Source organism: Cupressus sempervirens, chromosome 8 (genome assembly GCF_028749045.1).
Source record: "Cupressus sempervirens isolate cs-2001-9-10 chromosome 8, ASM2874904v1, whole genome shotgun sequence".
Taxonomy (NCBI): Eukaryota; Viridiplantae; Streptophyta; class Pinopsida; order Cupressales; family Cupressaceae; genus Cupressus; species Cupressus sempervirens.
The window spans coordinates 255,740,954-255,764,781 of record NC_143125.1 but is presented as its reverse complement, the minus strand read 5'-3'; positions in this window follow the sequence as shown (position 1 = coordinate 255,764,781).

The window sequence follows — 23,828 nt, the reverse complement described above, 5'->3', positions numbered from 1 at the left end:
CATATCTTCTCCCCTTGCCTTTATGGAACTTGGGTGAAGAGAGATCTATGTAGTTCATGTAAAGAATTATTTTTGGTGTTACTAATGATCTCTTTTTAGCTTGTGCCAACCATGAGATGAAGATCATGTAAAAAAACTATTAATAGATTTGTTGCAAGCCATTCTTTGAAGACCTTATGTGTTTTCCTTAAAACCAATGTGCGTTTGATTTCTTCAATTAGAAAATACTTTATTTGGGGCCTAAAATGAAATTTTTCTATTCTATGTGGCATGTCTACAATATTTAAATCCCAAAGGGTTATACAGATGTATCCTCTCCCCTCACCTTTGTGGATCTTGGGTGTAAGAGAAATGCATATCATTATTTTAGAGAAGCATGCCTTGGACCAAGATATCCCATATTGGGTATGCCAAGGGATAATTTCAAAGTGGTAATAGGAAAAATCCAAGTCTCCACTCTAACAGCTATATAAAGGATTGATTGTGGGTAAGCCCTAATCAATGGTGTTTATCATCCACCTACTAAATAGAGTGTCCCATAATAAAAACCTTTATTGTAGTGGCCAAAATCCTTCTATCCACTAGCTCAAGTGATCACCCATGGCCATGAAGACATCTCATGCTTTCACAGTCCTTAGCAGGGACAATAGTCCCTTGGAAAATGATACCCCTCGAAAAGCGGATCTTGGTATGCCAAAGAAGTGAGTTTACTATAAGGGGGAGCCTATGCTACCAAGATTCTAGGTTGTCCACTCTAGATAAGCATGATTAAACTTTTGTTCATATGAGAATTTAGTGGATACTATCCTTTAAGCCTAGATTGTGGTATGTTTGGTCACTTGTAATAACTATAAGAATTTGCCTTTAGGTAGAATTCACCCAAGATCAAGGAACCCAAACACGAGCACAATAGTAGACTAGGAAGAGTATGATTAGAATGATGATATATTCATTCAATATTCAATGTGAAAGTACACTAGGGGTGCCTATATATAAAGGCCTCTAGAAAACTTCAAGAATACATAGAAGTTAGCAACATGATAAGTCATACAACTAGGCACATGTCCACCAGATATGGGTTATCCTCCATTAACCATGGGAGTAAGTGAAATGATGAGAGCATAAGCTTACAATGGTGTAGCATGCAAAATAATATTGTAGATAACATGTGCTAAAATGGGAGTGCAAATAACTATGTTGTCTACATGACAACTCAATGAATGATGCAAACTCTAGTGTTGTAGACACCATGTGATGAATTAGAGTTACGTACTTTTGTGTCGTCAATGTGACAACTCATGAGAGTACACAAACTCCTAAGTGTCTCACCTAAATAAATAATAAAATAATGCATTAACTTAATTAAACTTAAGTAATGCATAAATAGTAAATACTTATTTACACCAACACCCCCTTTAAGTGCGACTTAGGGGAATGCCCTTAAGCTTACAAAATCTAGGATGAAATGCATGATGGGTCCTGGCTACTACACCATGTTAGGTACCCATGTACATAATGAAATGCAATATCTCATAAAGAAAATAAAGAGGGAAAACTGCATGGGAAAAACCCTCCACCAAAAAGAAAGATGAAAAAACTAGATGCATGGATGGATGGAGTAATCAAGACCCCCCCATTATGACATACATCAAGTATATACAATAGAGAAATGTGAGAAAAACACTATCCCAAAAGAGGAAAAGGTATCCCCCCACAAGAGAGAAGAAGAGAGACAAGATAGTCTCCCCCCCCCCACCCCAAAAATAAAATAAAATGAAGAATGTCAATTAGTGATAGCTCATCTGATGCAAAAGATGATCCAAGAATACTAAATAGTGTTCCTCCCCTTTGGAAGAAATAATACCCTAGGTATAAATGAGATGATTCCACTGTGTGTGGAAACAATCCTTATAATCATTGATGTCTCTAAAACCTACTCAACTATCCCTATGAAGGAAGAATGTAGAACTTGTCCCAAAGAACATACTATCTCCTCAACTGATAAAGAGACCTCTTGCCATTATTGTACATAAGTATCCACAATCACATCATCTTGTGAAGATTGATCATGTGGAGAATAGAAATAAGGGTAAGAGTGAGCCCTCATAATGATTGAAGAAGGATCTTCTCCATCGAAGAGAGGATGTATATCATAAATGATCTCCCCCAAATCTGCTATGTATAACTCCACAAACAAACTTGAAATATCTACTATGTAGTCATTCTCTATTGCTAGAGGTAGAAGACTGGGTGTACCCTTTTGTGTTGGACCTATCATTCTAGCAATATATGTATGTGGATTATGCTAATGTCGTGACCACTCATTGTAACTATTGATAGAACCCCATGTATCTAAATCTATTGAAGCACTATCATTGGTGTCAATATCAATTTCTATAATGTATGATGTGCAGAGAGGAGTAGAGGATAAGATGGGTGAACTTTCCTCAAAGTGTACATCCTTCTTCACAAAGATCTCATGTGTCTTAAGATCCATAAGTCTGTATGCCTTCACAACGTCTTCATATTTGATTAAAGTACAAGGCCAAGGTGATGGTGCCTTGCATCCCCTAGAAGATCTATTTTCCCATGATGGACAACTAAAGACTCTAAAGTGTGTCACAACTAGTTTTCTACCACACCATTCCTAAAATGGAGTTTTTCCATCTAAGGCATGATGAGGAGACCTATTTAGTATGTGATTGGCATTGTTGATTGCTTTGACTTCAAGTGATGGATTTAGAGACTTGGCTTGCATCATGCAACTTACCATGGACTTAAGAGTTTGAATCTTGAATGCTACAACATCTGCCTTGTACAAACTAAATGCTGGTGGATTCTAAAGATAAATTCCCTCAAGTTTACAAAAGTATTTAAGTCTTTTGTTCACATATCTACTTTCATTGTCGATTCTTAGAACTTTGATGGATTTCCTCAATTTCTGTTCAATGTGAGTCTTGAAGACTAGAAACTCATCCAACACTTCATTCTTGTGATGAAGAAAGTAGATCCAAGTGTACCTTGACAAGTCATCAATGAAAGTAAGTATGCAGCAACCCTGGTTGACTGATGTCACTGCAAAAGGACCTACTAAAACCATGTGAACCAATTCATGAATAATTAGTGCTCTTGAAGACTTCCCTTTATGTAACTGCTCCTGTAGATGCATATCCATTGAACCTTTTGAACATTCATGTGTGGAAAAGTTGATTTTAGGTAGATCTTTGACCATTTTGTTTGAGAAAAGTTGTTGAAGATAGCAGAAGGCAAGATGACCAAACTGCTCATGCCATAATTTGATGTGTGAATTGGATTGAGTCAACAAGGCTTATGAAGGAGACTTGGGCACAAAGTGGGAGAAAGAATACAACCTTTTGTCATGATTAACTTTCCCCACTGCATCCAATGAGTCATCTTTTGGACTATGCACTTTTACTGAGTCAAGAAGGAACTCAACTTTATGAGCATCTCCAAGGTGAGTGATTTGGTAAATTAAGAGGAGATTAGAACTTAGGTTTGGAACATAGAGAACATCTTTGAACTCTCTTTTTTCCATCTCCACTTTTCCTTTCCCTTAAACTTCCATTTTTGTATCATCTCCTACAAAGATGTATGGTGCCTTAGATTACTTCAATGATGAAAAATCCTCCTTTGAAGAACCCATATGATATGAGGCACCTTAATCAAGAATCCATTCCTTTGAAGAATTTGAATTTACCATGAGTGCTTTCCATTTGCCCTTTGAATCTAAAGAAGACCCTTTCTCCTTGTAAGCATTAGGTAGTGGAACATTATGTTTCTTCATGATAGAGGTCAACTCATCAATCTTTTTATGACAACACTCATGTTCTTCATGACCCAATTTCTTGCAATAAACAAACTTCTTCTTGTCCTTAGTATTTCCCCCCTTCTTGTTTGAGTTTGAGGAAGCCTTGCCTTGTTGATTTGATTGTGGTGTTGTCTTTTTTGCATTGTTTGATTTATTCTTCTACTTCTTATTCTTACCCTTTCCTTATTTGAAGATTGACCAGCTGAATTTTGAGAACCCTCATTATTGGCCACCAATGCCTTAGACTTTTACAAATTGAGAATCCCCATTGATTTCAACTTATTCTCTTCTTTATCCAATAGGTCAGCATAGTCATCCAAAGAGACTTTCTCATAGGCAAACCCTAATGTAGTCTTTGAGGTGTTATAAGTAGAAACAAATGTGGAGTACTTAGATGGCAGCTTGTTATGAATGAGATAGATCAATTTGTCATCTCTGATAGGACTCCCACAATTAGTAAGCTTTTATCCTTAGTTCATTCACCTTAATGATGAAATCTTGTATAGAATCAAATGACTTAGGACCGAAGGAGACAAGCTCATCTTCAATATTGAAAACATCCTCTTTAGACAATTTATCATATAGGTTTTTGAGGGTATCCCAAGCTTCCTTGGATGTATCAGACTTCCAAATTTAATATATGATCTTTTCATCAATCCCCAAACAAATATCACCTAGGGGTTTCCTATCCATTATTTGCCAATCAGTGATTTCACTAGCAGATACCTAATTGCATGTTGGTTTAGGAAGGGTACCATCTACATATTGAGAAACTCATTTATGCAATAAGTGACACCACATTTTAATGGACTGTGTATCATAGTTATGTGGAGTTAATTTTGGAAAATTAAAATGTCCCATTATGCAAAAAATGAAAGATAACTATAGAAAAAGAAAACACAACACCAAGAACACCCCCCCTTTTCACTAGATCAAGAACCCCCACACCCCCCCCCCTCCCCCCCCCCCCCCAAAAAAAAAGATGCTTTGGGCACTTTATATGTAGTGTGATTACAATGGCCACTTGCCAATTTTGGCCTTCATGGACTTCTGATTTTTCTTTTAACAACCTCCTTATGGAGTTAAAAATTGGAACATTACAATGTATCTCAGATATACAACAATTTTGAGGATATATCAAAGTATTACAATGTAGAAAAAGACCTAATTCTGAAAGTGACACTTTTGTCCACACAACCCTATTTTATGTTTGTAGATCTAGAAAGTAGACAAAAAATAATGCACTTCCAAAAAAAGAACATATTTTTGTGTCCAAATGAGCCCATACAAAGTATTTGAAGTTGCAAAATGCAAGATTGGATAGGTAGTGTCACCACAAGATGCAAATTCTAACAAATCTATGCACCAAAACTAGAATAGAGCTACACCACTAAAATGTCTAAGATATTATACCCAATTTTAAAAATAATTGCACATGATTTGGAGTCTGGATGACTGAAATATGGCCTCCCAAAGTTAGACTACAAAATCAAAAATCAATCTAGAGAGGGGTTGCATCAGAAAAAGATGGGGTTAAATTTGACAGTCATATGGCCATTGCAATAGTTCAAATTTTCCCTAGGATAATGGTTAGATGGCCATCAAATTTAGGCTAGTTAAATTGATGACATCAATAATTTTTAGTCCTATGATGATGTTGGCATGACATCATGATGATGTCAACTCATATAGTTTGTATAGATAGGTATGATAAAAAATATGTGGTAGCTAACTCAGATGCTGATAGGGATGGTGTAAAGAGCTGACTAATTACTGACATACTACTAATTTAGATTGTACGGTGCCCATGTGGCTCTACTGACATGGGCAATACTAGCATGGCATAGAAGTTGACTATATGTACATGATGGTAGATTCTGTGTAGACATGTTTCTGTAGGTAAGAACGTTGCATGATTGGTCTAGGAGTTGTCTCTCTATAGGTGCCAGAACTTTTACTATTGCCGACGGGTAGATTTTATGGGCATTGTTGGGAAATAGGTTACTACCACTACGAATGAAGTTATAGCCATTGAATTACTATTTTTAGGTGCTAGTGCTATTTCTAATTATCCCACATTCATGGGAATAACAAATACAATTCTATTTTTTAACACTAGCCTATGGTAGCTATAATAAAAGACTAATGGTGCGAGCTCACTGTTGGGATTTGGCATATGCCAATTGGATGTTTGTCAATTTTTAGTGAAAGGTTATGCCACCCATTAAGAAATGTTCTCCCAAATTGCAGGGTTGGGGTGTCACTACCTGGTTCTACAAAAAAATTCTCTGCTAGCCCAAATGGGCAATTTTTTTTTTTGAAAATACCCACAAAAAATATAGAAACATAGCAGAGAAAAAAATTATAGATCTAAGAAATAAATAAACAGATCAATGAAATGACCATACCTAGTTTGCAAATTAGTGCCTTTAGGTGTCGATTTACAAAACAAAATTGGCCTCACGATTAACTTTAGCCCATCATAGGTGAATTTATAGTTGATCTTCACCAAATTGATGTTCTAGACACAATGGCAAGGTCCAATTTGGCTCTAGACACTCCCAATTTTTGTAGATTCTCTAGATTCAGGTGAAGGTGTTGAAGCATGAATGGTCTCGAATGGCTATGTGTAATGAATTTCCTCAAATCTCTGATACCATGTAAGAATTTACCTTAGGCTAGAATTCACCGAACACCAAGGAACTCAAACACAAGAACAATAGTAGACCAGAAAGAGTATGATCAGAATGATGATATATTCATTCAATATTCAATGTGAAAGTATAGGGTATGTGCAGGATCATGGTATGCCAAAAAGTGGCAATTTAAAAAATTTGTAGTTCTGAAATATCTCAAACCATTTCAAAATCTATTCCAACTTTTTTCCCACCCACTCTGATACTAAATGAAAACAATTAATATATTTATAAGATCCACTATATCTTTTGATACCAAACCTATATGGTCAACTTTAAAAACATCTTTAAAATGTGCTTTTGGCCTATTTTATGTGATTTTTAATTCAAACATGTAGCTAACAACTTTTTTTCACCAAAACTTCATGAAATGAAAAGGGTTTCTTAAGAATGTTCTTATCTATCCATAAATGTAAGATTTGTTAAATTATGAGTTTAGTAAGTAATTATTACTTATTTTCTAATGGAGTTATGTATAAAGTGTTGACTGACACACTACTTGATAAACAACTATAACTTTCAAATGCTACAACATTTTTTAAATCCAAAAGATGCATCACATTCTATATTTCTTCTACTATAAGGAAAAAATGAAAATTTGAATTTTGTAGAGTTTTGAATTAGTTAAGGTGGTCAGACATGAGAGTTTTTTATTACAAAAATACTAAAGTCAAAAATTAATTAATTATTATTTATTTAGAATAAAAATACCCAAAAATATGTGTCACATCTAGGCATGAGTCTACTACTTATATCTAGAATATTATTAAAAAATGTTATCATTTGATTTTGATTAAGGTGGTCAGACATACGTCTACTTCTTATTTTTGTTCTAAATTTTTTGCAATATTGCATTAAAATTCAAAATTTTGACCAATAATTTTTTTTTTTTTTGAGATAAGTCCTAGTATTTTAGAAACTAGATTCAATTTTCTAGAGATTCTTTTCTCTCAACTTTTTGATATAAATTTAATAACAAGTAGAAAATTGCACATCAAGTTGACATAACCCTGATTTACTGATTTTTTATTGCCACTTAAGAGCATAGTTTGGTTGACCATGATCCTATACATACCCTACACTAGGAGTACCTACATATAAAGGCCTCTGGAAAACTTCTAAAATGCATAGATGTCAGCAACATGATAAGTCATACAACTAGACACATGTCCACCAGATATGAGTTATCCTCCATTAATCACAGGAGTAAGTGTGATGATGAGAGGATAAGTCTAAAATGGTGTAGCACACAAAACAATGTTGTAGACAACATGTGTTGAAATGGGAGTGCTAATAACTATGTTGTTTGCATGACAACTCAGTGAATGATGCAAACTCCAGTGTTGTAGACACCATGTGTTGAATTAGAGTTGCGTACTTCTATGTTGTCAACATGACAACTCATGAGAGTACACAAAATCATAAGTGTCTTACCTAAATAAATAATACAATAATGTAATATAATAAAATAATTCATTAACCTAAGTAAGCTTAAGTAAAGTGTAAATAGTAAATACTTATTTACACCAACAATAACAAACATTCTGCCTATTGTGTTTTGTGTGAGTGTTGCACATTAATCAAGATAATTTCCAAATTGATATACTTGAAAAAATTTTTTCAAAAACATTCAACATTTCTACAAAACATACACTTGTCAAATTCATTGAAAACCTTCAAAACTTTTTGCAACCATATAGTTGTCAAACTTGTGCAAAAACATTAACAAAACATGAAAAATCAAACTTGTTGGCTTAGGATCTCATGGAATGTATCTTATCTTTCATTTTTCATATCCATCATACATTGTGCATTATCATAACCTTATCATAGTCATTGCATAATTTCTAGGACTCCTTTTTCATATCATAGTCCTCATGTTGATCCCTACAATATCCTCATTTTCCACGAGCATCATACCTTGCATTACCCTCATTTTGAATATCCTAATCCTCATTTTGATCCTTATAGTCCTCATTTTTATCCCATCTTAACCTTCATTTTTTATCAAGATCCTTTCCTATCCCTCATTTTGATCCTCTCATAACCCTCATTTTCGACCTAGGACACTTTGAATTTGGTAGAGAATAAAAAAAAAACATGAGTCTTAGAGAATCTCTTTATTTGAATGAGTAAAGATCTTGATATTGGTCTTTTTATAATTTTCCCTTTTATCAAATTCTTTGAGTCAAATTTCATCTATCTCCTAATGGATTTGAGTTGGTCCTTTTTATCAAAACTATCCTTTTGATTTTGTCCTTTATTTCTTGGTCAAGATCCAATATTCATTCTCATAAGGTTAGACTCTTAGCCTTGTATTATCCAAAGATTTTCCACAAAATTCAAACCTCCTTTTGCATGTCCTTAGTTTTCATAGTCCTCAAGTTGAATAACCTTGTCCTCATTTTTTCTTATCCTAGTTTTCTCAAACCATAGCTGCATAAGCCTTGGTTTGAATTTCATTTACTTAGCCCAAAAATCCCAAAAATCCAAAAAAATATTGTGTTTTGCAATTTCATGTCAATATCCAAAACATTTTCATATCATATACAAAACATTGTTCAAACATCAAAAGCCTCCAAAGTCCAAGGAGCATTTCCAAACACCAACTTTGTCAAGTCTAAACAATTCAAACCAAAAATTCCTTTGCATACCCCTATATTACACTTTAACCTTTCATGTCCTAAACATCATTTAACCCCTTTTAGACTTGCATACATAAGCCCTTAGTTGCATTTTCATTATCCAAAATTTCAAAAATTTCAAAAAATATTTTTCATACATACCCTTAGCATGCATTTTTTCATACTTATATTTAAAAGCAAAAGTGCATTTTACATACATCCTCATACATAGGTTAATTTTCATACATCCTTAGACATCATGCCAATCATTTCAAGGTCACAAAATCCTACAAGGCAACAAGAATATCAAACCATGTCCAGAAAAACATTCTTTTACCTAACACACGACATCCATATGCAAAAACAAGGTTTTCATCCAAACATCATGGACACTTTAAAAACACCTTTTTCTCAAAAACAAGATTTTGACCCAACATGACATACACTTCAATGAAATTATCTCTTTTTATCAAACACAAATGAAGCCCTCAACAACTTATGATCAATCACTTGAATCTCACATACTCCTTTTGGAAAGGTTGAAAAATAAATTGGATAAAGAAGCCAAAAATGTTCAACACAAAATGGAATCTAGTATAAAATGAGGCTACGACATGGATAAACTTTATAATTGTTCATTATAGACTTTTCCTGAAGCTCATATTAAATATCTCATGGACAAATAAAAAATATCAAAACTTATTGCACAACTTGCAGAGGCAAAGAAAAAAGCAACCAAATACTTCTAAATGAAGATCTTAAATATGATCAATCCAATCCTATTCCATTTAAATCAAGTGAACCTCAAGAAATGTTACAACCTTTGGTCTAAACAATTCAATCAAAAACAATTTGGCCTTCTACATTTGATCAACAATAGTTTATGTCTTCAAACTCACAAAAAAATCCAATAAGTCTTTATCAAAAAAACACCAACTCAAACATGTTTAATTTACCACATCAAACAACCATGACCAATCAAATTCCTTTTGTGGAAAATTTCCAACCAAAAAAACTTGTACAACATGTAAATATCAATTCTATATTACCAACACAACCAACCAAGAAGCAAAAATCCAAATATTACACTATTAAGGAAATCTTTCAAAAGCTATTTGAAGAATATCATGATAATTATTTACCCATGTCTAGAAATGGATCTTCCCAAAAAAATCACATTAATGCAACATCGATGGAAAATTTTGTGTCTTCCACTAGTGCTTTAACTCCTAAAGACTCATATGAGAATTTTCCTTCAATACGCTCAAGTTTCACTTCCAATGTTGAAACCTCCGAAGGGCTATCCATTGAGAAACTTCCAACTAGTCCCATATTCCTTGACATAAGTCCCTTTAATGATTCTCAATTGCTAGATCCAATAACATTATGTCCTCCATCTCCAAGCAATCCCATTTCACATAGTTAAACTCATAGTCCAGATCCATCATATCCAAGCATTAATCTCTTTTCAAACATGAATATGCCATGTCAAGAGGATGATCTAAACATACAAATGTGTCTAAAATTAATCAATATCAAGATCCACACAATATCCAAGCCAATGCAATCTTTGATCAAGGCTTCATTTCCCTTAACCTTTACAATAACCCCATTTTCCAAGATGATCCATTTCCCCTTGACCTTTCAATTTCTAAGAAAGATCAAGATCACCTTACCATATTTCCTAATGATCTATTTCCAATTCAAGATTAGAGTATCCCTTCACCCCCAGATTATCTAATAGATACCATGATTCCTTCATATCCAGTACATGAGTCCATTGTCCTGATGGATCTATCACAAGATCCCGCCATCCCTCCAAATCCTCCACAAGATCCTATCCTAGTAGATGATCCTACCACTACTCCTATTCTATTACATAATTATATTATCCCTCTTGGTCTCCCTCATGGCTTAAATATGCTTATGCATGGTGTTCATGAACCCCCTCCAATTCAAATGGGTTCTCCTAGTTCTATTGAGTCTAGTCCAATTCATTTCCATATCAAGTCTACAACTAAAAATAGATTCCCATCTAGTAGCAAGTATCTCACACATAAAAAACATTATCAAGTAAAAGGGTGCAATATTGAAGAAATTTTTTTGTCAAAACCCTTTCATATCAAAGAGAATTCTAAAGGTCATGACCTCAGTCATAAAACTCACTCTCAAGGTGTTGGTATCCCTTCCAAATCCAGATCCAAACCTATGCCTCCTTAATAACTCTTCCATCCATTTAGGTCCATATCTTCCTTCATCCACTAGTTAACAATCCACTTACCCTTTTCCTTATGCAAGTAAACAAAGGCACACATCCTTGAGATCCCTTCAACCACCCAATAGTCCTACACATAATTTAATATATCCATCACTTAATTTCATTCCATCTCCAATTAATTGGGATGCCAAGCATAAGGTCTATAATTCAAGTAATCCACATGCAATCAAGGACCAACATGTCCAATCTAATTAACATTTAGATACAAAGGAAAACATGATCCAAAAAGAAAAAGAACTATAAAAAATGCAAAAGAGGCCTATAAGTAAATAATGAAAAGTCAAAATACATGTAAATTTTGAAGAAGCTTATTGAAGCACAAAATCCTAACCAAAATTTCTATCGCTCCATCAAAATGTCTTCCATCTTCCAAATCCATTTTGGGTCCTTGTGTTCCAAAAAATATATATTTTCCTTTGCCAAATCCAATATCACATTTTCCTCTATCATTCCATCACCCTTCAAGCTATGCGTTAGTGTTGTTCTTTCATCCACTTCCATATACTAAACATCAAGCCTTCTTTCATTCCCTCCATCCTCTTACATTGTAATGCCCCGCCTGGAGATCCTTAGAAACAAGGATTCAAATCAAGCCAATATTTTTTTTTTTACAAGTATGAATGCACATGATAGCATCATACAGGGATCACAAGATCGCAATGGAAGACTTCAACACAATCCTAGCAACCAACAAATCTCCAAATGCCACTACCAAACTGACACACACAAACAAAACCAACAACGACAACGCACATGATGAGGGCTCGAGAAACAACCACTCATCAACAAAAAACCAAGTTAGGGTAAAATGAAAAATCCTAAAATTTGGCTAAACCTGAAATCCTGAAGCCCTAAAAATTGGCTAAGTCTAGATTTCTGAAGCCCTGAAATTTCCTAGAATCCATAACTTATCTCTGAGAGGTCTGAAACCTATCTCAAAAGATTCATTGCATTTATTAAAATATATCTTAAGTATAAGAAATTAAATATACATCAACTTATACTTAAACGATATATTTTAAACCCTAAGAGACAACAACAGAACACAAAAAATGCATCGAACAAAAACCACCAGAATACAGAATGCAAAAACATAGGGCTGAAGAATGCCCAAAAGGGTATCCAAAACCACTCTCAAAAAGATCAGATCATGAAGAAAAGTGCCCGCTTATGGCACGCACAAGTTTTTCACAAAAATCATGCGACACTTTTTACTAAGGGATTGCGACACTTCTCCTTAAAGCGTGCGACACTCTTCCAGTGTCATATAAAATTTCTCAAGAAGGAATGCAACACTTTTCAGCATCGTACGACATTTCTCAAGAAGGTGTGCGACACTCTTCCAGTGTCATACGACATTTCTCAAGAAGGCATGCGATACTTTACAGTGTCGTAGAACATAGTTTGCATGGGTGTGCGATACTTTTTAAAGTGTCGCACCATGTTGGACAAATATCACCCATAGAAACACAAAAACACTCCCAGAAGAAAAAAGAACCAAAATGGAGCAAAGAAACTCCACACCAGGGAGTACCGGATCCACTCAAATCGAAGAATGAACACTCGAGTGCAAGAACAACACAGAAAGAAGAACATCTATCCATCTCAACTACATCAGCAAAGAACACATTGAAATAAACATTGCAGAGAGCTGAACAATCAAACTAAGTACGCGATTCCTCCCAACCCTCAATAGCATCATAAGACCATCGTGGATCCTAGCCATCCCCCGCGCGTAACATTCCATTCCACCGACTAGATCATCGATACTGTCATAATAGGGACGTCACTATGAAAAACATGCAACAATAATAGCATAAGAAAATCTAACATGCTAGTGGTAGCGTATAAGATAATCCTACAGTAGATAACATCACCTATCACATGCTAAACAATAGTAATCAACAGATATACTACCAAAGAAAATCACATCATCTAATCATATGCTAAACATCATAATAAGGGAATGCGCCAAATAAAATAACATCACCTAAACATGATATACAAGCATCCCAATGAAAGCATAAATCACAAGAAAGCATACTCTGGAACCTGAAGTACCAAGTGAAGACATCCAATAATGGTCACACTAGCACAAAAGATCATCTCTGTACACTGATCCCTAGTAGTGGTGAAGGTAGCTATGCCTCCCAACCACGTGGCACCCATAGGTCCACACCCGCCATGCTGATGGAGATAATGATCCAACCACAAACACACATAAAGCACAACATCCAAGGCTAACACTCACGCCAGATAGTATGATGGCTGAACAAAGAACCTAAGACAATGCAAGGAGTAAAGGTCCTAGTCAGACACTCAATAGGCTACTATGTAGGGGCTGACATCCTAGAGAGTTGTTTGGCATCAAAAAGCCCAAGCTCGGATCCTGTGTCCTCAAACTTAGACGGGTGCTCACACATTGTGTCCTCGAACTTAATCGGGTGCTCACACATTTTACTTATCTTAAGTTTTATTAACAATTACACATTTTATTTAGTTATCACTTGCTTAAAACTTCTTATCCTTCGTCAACCTCTGGTGCTATGAATGCAGAGCTGCGAGATAGAAGCCCCCTCCAGATGCTACCCTACCCTACCCATGCTCATCCTACAACAAGTGCCCGTGGGCATGCATACTCCCATCCCAACCCCAATGATCATAACTTTCAGCAAATCCACAAAAGATTGCGCCTCGCAAGTCACCCAACAAATGTACACGCACATACTCATGTGTGGCACACCACCATCACGAAGATCATAACACAAGGGCAAGAATGAGAACACAATGCAAAGAAAAAACCCAACTAAAAGCAACATGGGAAGGATGGATTCTACAGGAATTACAAAGCTGATAAAACCATACATCATTAAATCACTCAATCGGCCTCAATTTGAGAGTATGGATTCTACATGAATCCCAATGATATAATAAGGCCAAACATCATGAACTCACTCAATCGGCCTCAATCCGAGAGTATGGATTCTACATGAATCCTAGCGTTAACAAACAAAACCAAATGTCCAAAAGAAACCATAACAAGTAACAAATCACTCAACTGAACACAAAGTCGGGAGTACAGGTGCGACATGCATCCCAATGCAAAAAAAGTACAATAGTGGTCTGACTGATATCCAAATGGATCATCCAAGTCCACGACCCATATTGTGCCAAGAAAACCCGAGAAAATAGGGCAGCATGCAAAACAAGGTAAAAACCCTAAAAATTTGGAAAAATTCAAAATTAAAACCCATTTGGCCTTTGGGTTCAAAAACCACAAAAATCCAAAAATAAATGGAATTAGACACCGTATGCAAAAATGGTCAGCATAACAGTGTAAAATTCCAAACCCTCATCCCAAAAAATAGGGAAATGTTCATACCCGCCTAATTGGGTAGAACTAGCATACAAAAATGGAGGGGAACACTAGTTCTCAGCCTCCAAACAAACGGCTACAAAAAATAGAAGTAGAAACGGAGCAGAAACAATAAAATAGGAAAGCCCTACCTCACAGCCAAAAGGGAAAAACAAGAATCTGAACCATAAAATAAATATCTTGCAAAAGTAGCTAAAAATTGCGGCAATCCAAGGTTTCCTCGAGCTGGATCCAACGAGCCCAACCTTGCAACGAACCCACACCCATAGCTCCCAAAACGAACAAAACAGTAAATCCTGATGAAGAGGATTTTTGGTTTTACTCTCCAACTTTCCAATTTGAAAGTGAGAAGTGAGGAATTAAATTCCTCTTTGGATACTTATTCACTTTTCAAGTGAATAATCGATTAGGGCAAATAACCAGACAACCTAGTTAAACCCCAAATCGACCCAAACGAAAATAGGCTATTCCTATAAATAGGAATTCATCTATGGCAAAGCTGCTAGAAATTAAAATAAATCAATTAAAAAGCTTGAAAGCCAAAAAATACAAAAATCACCTTAATGACTTTTGCGACAATGTGAACCTCTAAATGCATAGACATGCTTACTGGTCTAATCACATAATGCAAATGAGTTCAGATTTAATAATCACTGAAAGGTTTAAATTAAACATTTAATAAAGGATACGTTGACCATATAAGGACGACATTGGTAAAATATGAATGGCTAAATCACTAACTCCATGTGCCATTGCCAGGGATATAAATCCTGTACACTAAACAACATGAACAAGTGCAATTGCATATAATAACATAGCTGAAGCAATAAATGCATTAAATCGCCCAATTTAACCATTTATTTAATTATATTAAAATAATCTATTTACATCACTCACGTTCACATAAAGCATAACAACGCAGGAATGAAGTAAATAACCATAGCATTAATTCCATCACATAACAAAATCAGAGGTATGTCCAAATACCAAATAACCATATATCATCATAAAACACACTGTCATCTCAAAATGGCATCATCATGCAATATGATTAATTGAATAACATAGTAGTCTAAAATCTATGATACTGAAATCAAAGTAAACATCTAACCCTCAAGTCCTCTCAAATGTGAACATAACATGAGTAACAAATATCTCTCTAATTAGAAATATGATAAGGTAAATGTCCGTAACACATAACCAAATAATCTCACATGAACAATCCATTTAATTACTTACGCATTTAATAATTATTATTTACTCTGCATTAAAAAGGCATTTAAAACACAAAAATAACCATAGTAATAAACATGACTAACCACTGCTATAGGAACCTAGTCCCATGTAGCATGCTAATAGAACATAGTGCAATCTCTGCACACATCTCAAGGTAATCACGAAATAACCTCATGATACCACATCGATCCTGGTAACCACTGACACAAACCCCAGTGAACCAAAAATCACATCATAATCTCAAAGATCAGTCAAAAGAATAATCAAAGCAACTGATACAGAAACATAAATTTGAACACCTCGATGGTGTAGATGACTCAGGGTCAAAATCATGATCCCATCACAACAAAAGATCAGCAAGGTTGTAGCCATTAGGATGACTTACAAAAGTCAAATGGGAGAGGTGCTACATACATACTTTTCCTACTTGTTCATTGAGCCTATACAATCCCATGCCTAAATCCCTTTTATCCCCATTCTAATTACCCTACCAACTTCTTTGAGCCTACTATCATAGTCATGGTCCATTAATGCACACCTTTCTAGAGAATTATCCAAAGAATAAGATGCTTGAATCCTTCTTCCATCTCATATCATATGTTTTTTATCTTCTAAAAAATGTCCAAAAATGTAAAAAAAAAGTTTAAAAAAGAAGAATAAAGATAAATCATTTCATTCAGTAGTGAAAACATAGCAAACAGGCACTTTGGGAAAGTGCCATGATGAAAACTTGGCAAACATGCATTATGTGTAGTCTATGAACATCTTGCATTCCATACTTGGGGGTAGCTTTTACTCATGTTATCCCCTATCGTTTCATCCATCATCATATTGTTGGAATATTCAAATATGGAAAGAGTACTTATGAGAGGGGGGGAGGGGGGCGAGGGGGGTGAATCAGAAGTACCACACATTAACTGATAAAACTTTTAGGTGGAAGTAAATTGCATGCATGTAAATACATTAAGTAGACATGAAACTAACTCATGCATCAAAAACTCATAACACTGGAATTTGGTAACCCAGAAACCCTCCAAAAATAAGAAGTTAGAACTGGGGTGGGGATGATACCCACAAAAATTACTACAACAATATTGTTTAACCACTTCTGATGGTCTGCCCTGTTAAAGTCTTGCCCTGTTAAAGGCTTTACACTATATCAATAGTGACCTGGTTAGAGGATTTACAAACACTTAACATGAAGTGTCACCCTGTTAAAGGATTTAATCACCTATTTAAAGGATCTATGAAATAACTATTAAGCTAACCTATCAGCATAGGATTTTCATTCTAATACAATGGCTAGAAAGTATTAGGTATAATGAACCTAATAGTTTACAATTCTTGATTGCTGAATGCAGGGACCTGTTCTGCTTTGTCTGATCTTGATCCTTTGTGATCTGATAATCTTTGCTTCTGAAAATAGATTTTTTTTATACCCTCATCCATCCACTCATATATTTACAATGAAATTTCATCTTCCTTATAAATACATTTGAGGATTTAGGGTTAGGTATGGATCTATGATCCATATTCAATCTCCATTTTTCACTTATTGTTTGCACTTCTTCTATTGGTTGCATGCCTTTATCAATTTTATTATTCGCTGCATGTAGATTGCATAGGAAAGATAAAAGATTTGATCTTATCATTAAATCCTTTGAGATTTACCTTATGTCGGCTGTAAAAATGGTTTACATCATAATATGTGCAAGTACAAATTCTTATGCTGATATCCTGAGTTACTCAGCTCGTGAATCATTCTTGATGCTCGGCACATGTTTCTTGGATAACTTAGCACCTAGATAAAACTATATCACTCGACACTTTATGCTACTCGGCACCTATTAACACTTGGCATCTGTTCTTCACTCAACACCTAAAAGTTTCTCGGCACCTGAAGATCACTCGACACCTGAATACCTTCCTAACTTGGCTCATGTTGTGGCTCGGCTTACATGGTGTACTCAACTTCAATGTGGAATGTGATTAAGTGTGTTGGCACTCAAGTATCAAGAACCATTATGAGGGTAACAATCTCCCCCTTTGACATGAGTGACAAAAACACTTAACTGACCTTATGAGTACATTAACTAATCTGTTTGGTATATACAAAGTTTTAAAAAAAACTTGATCAAAATTTGTAGCTTACAATATATACCTCAAAAAATTTGTAACTCCCCCTGAGTTGATTGTGCCTTATCTATACATCATGCTCCTCCTCTTATCTTTTCTCCCCCATTCTATATCTGTATCTCCCCCTGTTATATCTCTTTTCTCCCCCTTTTTGACACTTATGTCAAAGAATGTTTTAAGGGTTAAGACCATATTTAGCCAAAAATGTGCTATTTACTTCCATAATCATTCTTAGAGCTATATCCCAAATGTTCAAAGCAATTTCTAGTGACTTTTGTTGGATGGCAGTCTCGGTAGCAAGATGAATAAGTCCATCTGATGTAGAAAGATTTGGGTCTTTCTTGAGAACAGTTTTAGCATATACTTGCTCTTTACGGAGTATTTCTAAATGTGGGGTAATGGAGGATTGGAGTTGTATTAATTTGGCTTTGATATTAGCCTCATTTGTTGTTAGTATAGCTATTTCTTTGTGAGTGTGGAGCGATTGAGAAAAATGCTTCTCACTCTGAGCTGGATCATTAGGTAGTTGCATGCTTGAAATGCTTAAATTTCTTTCCAAGCTCAGTATCTTTTGGCTTGTTTCTTGTGTGAAGTATGAAAAATCACACAACTTTTTGTATAATGAGAATATATTTACAAGTACCTTTCTCACTTTGTCAATGAGCTTTTCCAATTCAACCTGTGAAAGTGCAATTTGACCTGATATTTTCTCATTCACTTTCCCTTGAAATTTTCTTTCTGACCATTCCATAAGTTTTGCATTTATTTCTAGGTCTTCATTTGTCACTTGGTCAAAAATATCTATTAATTTCTCCATGATAATCTTTGACTCATCTGGTGATTGCAAACTGAAGGCATCCATAAAGATGTTTTTAATCCTTATATAGTGTCTGCTTTTGTTTATACTCCTTCCTGAGTATCTCCTGCCTTTTCCTCCTATTCAGTGCTTCCTGTACCTCATTGATTTGATCAATGGTTATAGTTTTTGAGTCATAGCCTGGTATGACTATCTCCTCATTTAATTTAGGGTCTCCATAGTGAAGTACCCTTGTAACTCTGGTAGTACTTGATGTTGGTACAGATATCTGCAATGGCTAGTGTGAAGGAGTTCCTGAGGTAGGAAAATTTATTAAGGTTTGTATTACCTCCTATTCTTTAGGGGTTTCCATTGTTTCCTCCTCCTGCTATCTACCATGATTAATTATTTTAATTTGTGGAGGTGCACCTTGTGTTTGTGTTGTAGGATCAGATGTATAGTCTGTCCTGTTTGTTCTATTTGTTCTTTTTGTCTTGTTCCTTTTTCTACAGTTGTTCTTGGCTTCTATTTTGCAGCATCAACTATGCTTGTTGGCATTTGAAGTTGACTACTAGTAGTTTTAGAGATGATAGAAGGTGGTTCTTGTGGATTCACCTTATCTTTGACTGTACTTTCTACTAGTTTTTACAATTCATCCATACTGACCAATACTGGATCTGCACATAATATAGCTTGTTGTGTAGATTGGTCAAGAATTCTTTTAAGATCTTCTACAGTTAATGGATTGATATTCTGACCAAAATTATGAAGAACATCATCAATAGTTATAGTTTCTATAGGTGAGATGAATTCTTGAGGAGGGCTAGGGGGTGGCAATTGTGTGTCTTGCACACTCTGATCTGGTTGCTGCTCTTGCTCAGCTGTTGCCATTATATCATGTTTTTGTGTCTCTTCCTCCTCTCCATTTTTCTTTTCTTCTTCCTTCTTCTCTTCTTCTTCCTTCTTCTCTTCTTCTACCTTCTTCTTTACTACTATCTTCTCTTCTCTCCTTTTTCTCCTCTCTTCTATTGGAACAGTAGCTTCTTCCTTGTATTCTTCTTCAAGAAGATCTTCAATCTTTTTGTACAAGTTCTTCCATGATTTCATTGTTCTCTGAACAATTTCTTCTATCTTGTTTTGGAGTATGAAGAATGCCCTATATTTAGGTGTAAACCTATTATTATTCCTTTTGACTACATTCTTTACTTGTTCCTTAGTCAAATGTGGCAATACACTTGCTAGGGTTGATTCCCTCATCTCCTTCTCCATTTTTAAACAGAAAATCCATCTGTCTTCTACAATTTTTGACAGTTCTTTTGGCAATTGTCCATCTAGTTCAAGTGGAGTGTACTTGAACTATGCCATCATTCCATAGACTATTTCTTCTATTCTATTATGTTCTTCTTTAGTAAATTTATTGAAATCAACTTTATTTAAATTACTTAAGTCACCATTTCCAATCTTTTTACATAAGGTATCAACTGAAGAATGGTTTACCTTTTTAGATTGGTCTTCTGCATCAGTATCAGGTTGAGCCACATATCTTCTTCTTTTTCGCGGCTCTTCCTATGTTTCCTTGATTTGTTCCTTCTTTGTAACATTTTCTTTGGCCTTTTGAGTTGAGGCCCTTGTTGTTGCACGTGTTGTTGGCTTTTGAGGTGATGGCATGGCAACTTTCTTTGATTTGGGCTTCACTAAAGGCTGTACTATTGCCTTTCTCTTCTTTGGCTCAGCTTCAGTTGGTGCTTCCTTGGCTTCTTCTTCCTCAACACCTTCCTCCTTATCTTCTCCAAGACCTTGGGTTAATTCCATTGGCCCTTGTTCTTGCTCATCCTCTGATCACTATCATCTTCTTCTTCTTCTGCTTCAGCCTCAATTTCTTTACCAATTTCTTCTTAATTTTCTTTAATAATTTGTCTTTCTTCTTCAATGTGGAAGCAGTCTTTAATTCCATGTTTATCTTTGATCTTACCACATCATAAGTGCCAAAATGTGGAGCACTTTTATCTGTTTCTTCTGCCAATAATGCAGTTATTGTTGCAGATGTGTCATCAAGATTAATTTCATATCCAAATGGCCTTCGCCATCTCACTCTTGGTATTACTACTTGAATATAGGTAAAATCAATGTCAACTAAGAAACATCTATCATTAGTATGTTTTTCCACTAAGGAAACTGGTATCCTTGATCTTTGCTTCATGGATTTCTTGAAATCCTCAAAATAGCTTGTCATCAAGGTTTCAAAATTTTCTTCCATTTTCTCTATATATGCATTAATTTGAATAATTATTATTGTATCATTCCTCCATGTCACTTTTCCAAAAGAAGGAAACTCATTCTGAACATTAAAGAATATACAAACTAGAATTGCTCCAAATTTGTATTGAGTGCCCTTTGTTCTTCTTATGGCAGCTAGGTTTTCATTGATCTGTTGTAGTTGCAGTTCTGCAAGATCATAACTATGATCCTTTTTCACCAATTTGTATCCTACATCTACTGCAATACATGGTACACTATTGAGTCTACTGGATTGGTAGAACTTGTGGGCGATGACTCTAACAGAAAATTCAACTAGAGGATCCTGTATGGTGTGAATTGTTATTCCTCTTTTGTTCCAGTGGCACCAGTGTTCTTTTCAATAACATCCTTTGATTCACTTCTCAAGGTTTTGTACTGATCTAGGGTTGGGTACTCTATTACTCTATGTATGATTTCTTTGGTCAATTTGATGGGAATATCTTCTAACCACAAATTTCCACCATGAATTCTGCTCAGCACAAGTTTGATCCATTTTGTTTTGAATATGGTGGGAAAACTTAAAACTCAGGTCAAACCCTTTCTTTCAACAATTTTGAATTCATCTTTCAAGATTCCATCTACACACAGTTTCTCATAGGCTAGTCTTATTTCCATGTCTCCTAGGGCTCCTATCTTACAATTGTAGCATTTCCTCACATCTTGGACCATTACAACTTTTGGGGGAATTTGGGAGAGAGCTCCAGCTGGGTCATTTTTGTAGGAAACTTTACGTATAGGACGGAAATTAAGTTGCTTGACCTCATTTGATACTAACTGCACTTCAAAAGATTCTTTATCCTTGGTTTTCTTCAAACTTGAAGCCATTTATCCAAACTAGGGTTTTCAGAACAAAAGGATACAAAAATGCATAGCTTGGCACAAATGAAAATACCTCAAGATCGATGAAAAACATGTTCAATGCAGTTGCAATCTACTTGAAATGCTGGATTCTTGCTATGAAGTCGCTCAGCTCTCTTTCTTCTTCTTTGCTCTTTGATCGCGATGAGAAAAAATGATTGAAATTATGATAATATACCCTATTTCCATCGCATTAAATGATTAACTACCAACTCAGCTTCTGAAGAAATTTTAACCTAACTTGGCATCCACTACATTTCTACTTTACTCGGCTTCCATTGGACTTAACCAAATCATCATCAGTTATTAGCTCGATCGCTGTTAGGAGCTCGGCATCTATTGGGGTTTAACTCGGCATTGAAAGATAGCTCAGCCATAGAATTTAGTTTTTTTCTTGACATCTTGTTTCATGCAAATTTATACTTTGCATGTCTTCTTTGTCTTGGGACTAATGTGTGATATAGCTTTGTATATCAGTCCCATATACTTCTCACGCTTAGTTTGATGAAGTGTGATCACTTGACCCGTTGGGTGAAGTGATCCCTTTACTTGATGTGTTACGCTCATCTTTCTTTTTCCAAGTCTTATTCATTTGCTCCCTTATCTTTTCGACATCAATCCTTTCTTTTCCCTTGTTTTCTTCAATCTTGGGTGCCTTTGATCTTGTAGGACAATTTCTGCTAATATGACCAATTTTTAAGCAACTAAAACATGTAGTTTGATTCAACCATCTTTTGTAGTTCCCTCTGAACTGTGTTCTCATGCAGTTCTATGGTATATGTCCATATTCTTCACAATAATGACAATTGTACCTAGTATTGTAATCCCAATGATGATGACTTTCATTCGCTTCTATTTTTGCTGGTTGATTTGATGTCCACATAGGTTTTGATCTGCATTCAAATGCCCTATTTCCATACTTTTTGCAATTATAACAATGTCCATTAAATCTCTGAGTCCTTGTAACATTAGATCTACAATCTTATGTCATATGTCCTTGCATGTTGCACTTGTGACAGAAACTCTTACTCTTGGGTGTGTTTGATTGATTGAATCTTCTACTGTTGCACATATTAGCTAAATGCCCCTTCTTATTATAGTAATGACAAGTGGGTTTCAAATTCTTACCTTTATCACTTCTTTGTTCAACACTCTTAGATGATTCCCTAACTTCAGTGCTATTGTATCCTAGTCCTGATGTATCATGGGTAGATTTTGGAGATTTCAGCAATTGTTCAAAATATTTGATGGCTTCACTTGACTTGTTGAGATTCTCTGCCACCTATTTTTCTCTATTCAATTCATTCTACATTTGTTCATTCTACATCTTCAAAGTAGAGATCTCAATATCTTTCACATTGACTTCATGATGAAGGTTCATCATTTGGGCAAGTATATCCATCTGCATGTTTGAGATCCTTGTCAATTCAATTCATTTTTCTTCAAGTCTGTTTGCGAGATTTCTTTTGTCATTTTCCAACATGACTTTATCTTCAACTGCTCTTTTCTTTTGTTCAGTGATTTCACATATCATTATGGCTTGTGATTCATGTTCCATCTTGAGAGATCTTATCTCCTCTGCTTGAATTTTGTTTTTCTCCATCAGTTCTGCTATTGTTGCATCAAACTCTTTGGTATCTCCATTGGAAAATATGTTGGTGGTATCAATCTCCTTGTAGCTCATCTCATTTTCAGCTATGG